Raw genomic sequence first — 5,879 nt, forward strand, 5'->3', positions numbered from 1 at the left:
TTTATCAGAGATTAGTATTGCCACTCCTGCTCAATTTATTGCAATTAGCTTGGTATATATTTTTTGCCATCTTTTAACTTTTAGTCTGTTTTTGTTTTTGTGTGTAGTCTCTCTCTCTCTCTTTTCAAAACAAGTTTAGCATTTTATTATAAACCTATGGGGGAAATCTACATTTGTACTTTGGAAATCATGCATTTAATTAGTTGTTTCTGTCATAAATTCAGATCATTCCACTCTTCCATTTTTCTTACAAACCTGTTTCAATTCTAAGGACTCTTGACTTCCTGTTCCTTGTTCTACTTGGATCTTCATTTTCTTGGTATGTTGTGAGGTATTAACTTTCTTTCAGGTTACCCTATAGTCTATTAACTTTTCCCTCCATTTAAGACAGTCTATTGTATCCTGTAATCTACCTGACCTCCTCACCACCTGGATCTCAGTTCCTATATTTTCCCCTTCTTTGATATTGTTATTATTTTGATCTTTGATTGACCTCCCAGGTCCTCTGAATTTGTTGTAATTTTGTTCTGTTCTGGACTCTGCTATCTGTCAACTGAGTTTTGGGTGGTGTTGCCATGTCTGTCAATCTCTGGTTGTTTTCTGTTCTTGCTGGTTTTCATCCAAAGAATTCCCTTTAGGATGTTATGAAGCTAAGCATTGGCTTTGACAAAGTCTCTTAGCTTCTGTTTATCCTGGAATGTTTGATGTCACCATCATATTTAATTGACAGCTTTTCTGGTTAGATGATTCTTGGTTGGCAGTCTTTTTCTCTTATGGTTTTGTATATGTCTCCCCATTGCCTTCTTGCCTACATGGTTTCTGTTGAGAGGTCAGATTTGCTTGCCTTTGTAAGTAATACTTCTCTTTTCTGTGGCTGCATTTAGGATTCTCTCCTTGTCTTTGATTTTGAAGAGCTTGTTTATGATATGTCTTGGTGATTTTCTTTTGGCATCTATCCTTCCTAGGGTTCATTCAACTTCTTGAATGCTTATTTTCTCATCCTTCAAGATGTTAGGGAAATTTTCTTCTAGTAGCTCCTCAACTATCTCCTTTGTGGATTTCTGTGATTCTTCTTGTTCCAGAATGACAATAACTCTGTTATTCCTCTTCATGTTATCCAACATGAATCTTAGACTCACTTCAGATTTTTATATCCTTTTTTCTGCTTGCTCGTCTATCTTAGCAATATTGAGAGATTTGTCTTCTAGCTCATTGGTTTTGGCTTCCATCTCTTCAATTCTACTCCTTTGCCCTTTCAGTGTTGTCCATTTCAGATACTTTTCTATTAAACATCTGGGTCCCTTTTTGCAGGTTTTGAATTGTTTCCAATGCTGTCTATCTTACTTGATTGCTCTTGTAGCATTCTGCTGACTTCTTCTTTATTTTCTTCCACCCCTCTGTGAAGCATTTGGATTTATTTCCATATAATTCTTCTGAATTCCTTCTTAGGCAGATACAAAGCCTGCTCTTCTTATAATGGGAAATCTATGTCTCCCTCCAGCTCATTTGTCTCAGTTACTCTTTTCTAGTTTGGACATGTGCTGAGATCTTTTGTTGTTTTTCTTGGACATCTTCAATAGTTAAATGTGGTTTCAATCATTAAAAATATATGTTGCTGTATTGTTAAGCTTACTGAGTATCTTGTGGTGGATGTGATCTGGAGACAGGCTTCCCTTTTCACATCTCTTAGTACTCAACTGCAAGCTATCTTAGCAAGTGTTAGCTACCTATGTAATGCATAGCAGCTGGTTTGGCTCCTGTCCAGGTGGAGGGATATTGTGGGGTTTGCTTGTAGCTTGGCTGTATGGCCATGATTGCTGTCTCTTCTTGGGTAATGTAGGAAGAGAAAGCTCCCACCCCCAGGAAAAACATTAGACCAAAAGGTCCAAACACAGAAACAAAATAAAAGCAAAGACAAAAACCAGCACACAAAAACAAAAACAAAAGTGTAGCAGACTGTCCAGTAGCCTTTGTTGTGCAAGTCAGTGTGTGTGCACAGTAGAAACCTCCAGCAGTGGGTGGGAGTGTCTACTCGCTCAGGACCCCCTTCTATTCACTGCTGTGGAGGTGCACAGATAGATATTGAGAAATGTATGGAAGAAAGAGTGTTCACAGTTTTTATCTCTGAAGGTCAGTTAGGTATCTGCAAATGCATCTTTGTAGATAGTAATTGGTGTTGGCTTTTGCCTTTTATGTTGGGATTTTACAAAGTGCAAATATGGTTTGCCTGTATGGCCAGACCTGCTGTCTTTTGTCAGGTAAGGCAGGAATAAAGGCTTCTGCCCAAGTAGGAGAGTCAAATTTAGGGCTAAATCCCAGAGTCATAAGAAGTTGCCAAAGGATTAGTTTGTGGGACCGCTGGGGCTTTCAGAAATGTCCTCTTCTGCTGTGGGAAAATTATACCCTGTGGGCTTCATGCTGTACCCTTTTGGGGGTGCGTTCCCACCACCTGGAGATTCCCAGGCTGGGAAGAGAGAGTGTGACTGGGAAGAAGAGGAAAGAAAAGTAAAATTAAAAAAAAACAGCACACTTTTTTTCACACAAGTCACTTGATGGCTTTTGCGCTGTATCCAACAAAACTGTTTTTTGTACTTCTTTTTCACTTATTTCCTCTAAGGAAATACACACATGGATAAATATAATGACAAATAATAATAATAACTAACATTTATCGAATGTTTCTTTTTTAAGATTATTATATATAATAAGGCTTCTAATTATATACAATAATATTAAAACATTATTATGAAGTTGACAAGACTGACAACTTCATGAGCTGGTAAAATTATTTGTCACAATTTACAGATAAACTGAGATTTAGGAAAATACAGTTTAAAATGTATTATGACCTGGAGACTTATCCTTGTTAAAGAACTCAGACCAGCTTATCATATTGCACCTTTTGACTCATCACCTCTTTAATCTAAGAAATGAGTGCCGATTTCATTATTACGGTGGGGATCAGCTATCCTATGGCTTTTGGTTGGCACCATCATCATTATCATCATCACAACAATTTGACTTCCAAGAATGTTCAGTGTCCCACAAAGTTTTTCTGGCACTCTATCTGGCATTATTCTGGTGTTCTTCATCATGTTTAAATATTCAATATTCTGGTGCTATCTGACATTGTTCCACGTATGCAGTGACTACTTGTTTGTCAGTTTGTACACCACTCGTCTGTCAGTTTGTTGTACTTTGGTGGCTTGTGAGTTGCTGTGATTCTGAAAGCTATGCCACCGGTATTGTAAATATCAGCAGGGTCACTATGATGGACAGGTTTCAGATGAGCTTCCAGATGAAGACAGACTAGGAAGAAGGAATGACAAACTGCTTCCAAATCTTTAGTCACTGAAAACCTTGTGAATAGCAGAGAAACACTGTCAGATATAGTGCCAGTAAATGAGCCCCTCAGGTGTGAAAGCACTCAAAATGTGACTGGGAAAGAGCTGCTTCTTCAAAGCATAGTTGACCGTGATGATGTGAATGGAGTAAAGCCTGTGGGAGAAAAACCTGCGGGACCTTCATTTGCTGATGGGTCACAACTCAAAATGAAGAGAAAGAGCTGTAAACATCCATTAAAAATAGGAACATGGATTGTACGAAGTATGAATCTGGGAAAATTGGAAGTTGTCAAAATGAAATGGAACATATAAACATTGATATCTGAGGTATTAGTGAGCTAAAATGGACTGGTATTGGCCATTTTGAATCTGACAACCACATGGCTTGCTATGCCGAGAATGACAAATTGAAGAGGAATGGTCTTGCATTCATTGTCAAAAAGAACATATCCAGCTCAGTCATGAGGTACAACACTGTATGAGATAGGATAACATCCATACACCAACAGGGAAGACCAGTTAATACCACTATTATTCAAATTTATGCACCAACCACTAAAGCCAGTGAGGATGAAATAGAAGAATTCTACCAACTTCTTCAATCAGAAATTGATAAAAAAAAAAAAAAAAAATGCAATCAAGATGTACTGATCATTCCTGGTGATTGGAATGCAAAGCTTGGGAGAAAAGAGGAAAGATTAGTAGTTGGATGCTTGAGAACACATGATAGAATTCTGCAAAATCAATGATTTGTTCATTTCAATTACCTTCTTTAGACAGCGTAAGAGACGACTATACACATGGACCTCACCAGATGGAATACATAGAAATCAAATTGACTACATCTGTGGAAAGAGACGATGGAAAAGCTCCATATCATCAGTCAAAACAAGGTCGGGGCAGATTGTGGAACAGACCATCAATTACTGTTGTTGTTATTAAGTGCCATCAAGTTGATTCCAACCTATAGTGACACTGGATAGGGTTTCCGAGGAGTAGCTGATGAGCTTGAACCACCAACCTTGCATTTCAAATGGATTGGCAGTCTGGCGCATTAACCCACAGTGCCACACCAGGACTCCATCAATTATTAATATGTGAGTTCAAACTGAAGCTGAAGAAAATGAAGACAAGTACACGAGAGCAAAAATAGGAGCTTGACTATATCCCACCTGAATTTAGAGATCATCTGAATAACAGATTTGATACATTAAAGACTGAAGACCAGAAGAGTTGTGGGATGACATAAAGAACATCATACATGAGAAAAGCAAAAAGTCATTAAGAAGACAAAAAAGAAGGAAAAGGCCAAAATGGATTTCAGAAGAGGCACTGAAACTTGCTCTCCAGTGTAGAGATGCTAAAGCAAATGGAAGAAATGAGGAGGTCCAAGAGCTAAACAGAAAAATTTAAAAGATCAGCTCAAGAAGATAAAGTCAAATATTACAACAAAGTGCAAAGATCTGGAATCAGAAAACCAAAAAGGATGAACATGCTCAGCATTTCTCAAGCTGGGGGAACTGAAGAATAAATTCAAGCCTCAACTTTCATTATTGAAAGAGTCTCTGGGCAAGTTACTGAATGATGCAGAAAGCATCAAAGAAAATGGCAGGAATACACAGAGTCAAAGTACCAAAAAGGAAATGGTTCCTGTTCAACTGTTTCAAGAGGTAGCATATGATCAAGAACCAATGATACTGAAGAAGGAAGTCCAAGGTGCATTGGAGGAATTGGCAAAAAACAAGGCACCAGGAATTGATGGAATAAAAATAGAAATCTTTCAAGAATGTGAGGCAGCACATGGGGCACTCACTCATCTCTACTAAGAAATTTGGAAGACGACTATCTGGCTGACTGATTGGAAGAGATCCATATTTGTGCCCGTTCTAAACAGAGGTGACCCAATGGAATGTGGAAATCATTGGATAATCTCTTTGGATATCCCATGAAATTAAAGTTTTACTAAAGGTAATACAGAAATGGCTGCAAGCATACATTGACAGAGAACTTCCAGAGATTCAAGCCGGATTCAGAAGAGGCCCTGGAATGAAGGCTATCATTGCTGATGTCTGATGGATCTTGCCTGAAAGCAGTGATTGCCAGAAAGATGTTTACCTGTGCTTTATTGACTACACAAAGGCATTTGATTGTGTGGATCATGACAAACTATGGACAACATTGCGAAGTATGAGTATTCTGGAACACTCATGAGGAATCTGTACATTGACCAAGGGGCAGTTGTTTGAACAGAACAATGGAACACTGAATGGTTTAAAATTAAGAAAGGTGTATGGAAAGGTTGTATTATTTCACCATACTTATTCAACCTGTATGCTGAGCAAATAATCCAAGAAGCTGGCTTATATGAAGAAAAACGTGGCATCAGGATTGAAGGAAGACTCATTAACAACCTGCAATATGCAGATGATACAACCTTGCTTGCTGAAAGTGAAGAGGACTTCAAACATTTACTAATGAAGATCAAAGGAAAAGGCCAAAATGGATTTCAGAAGAGACACTGAAACTTGCTCTCCA

General features: G+C 38.2%; 1 pseudogene; it reads right to left on the minus strand.

Moving 5' to 3' along the window:
- Positions 1–2,342: 2,342 nt before the first annotated feature.
- The window catches only part of LOC102836469, a 9,820-nt pseudogene continuing 6,283 nt past the window's right edge, over positions 2,343–5,879 (minus strand).

This window comes from Chrysochloris asiatica, unplaced genomic scaffold (assembly GCF_000296735.1).
Source record: "Chrysochloris asiatica unplaced genomic scaffold, ChrAsi1.0 scaffold00080, whole genome shotgun sequence".
Classification (NCBI taxonomy): Eukaryota; Metazoa; Chordata; class Mammalia; order Afrosoricida; family Chrysochloridae; genus Chrysochloris; species Chrysochloris asiatica.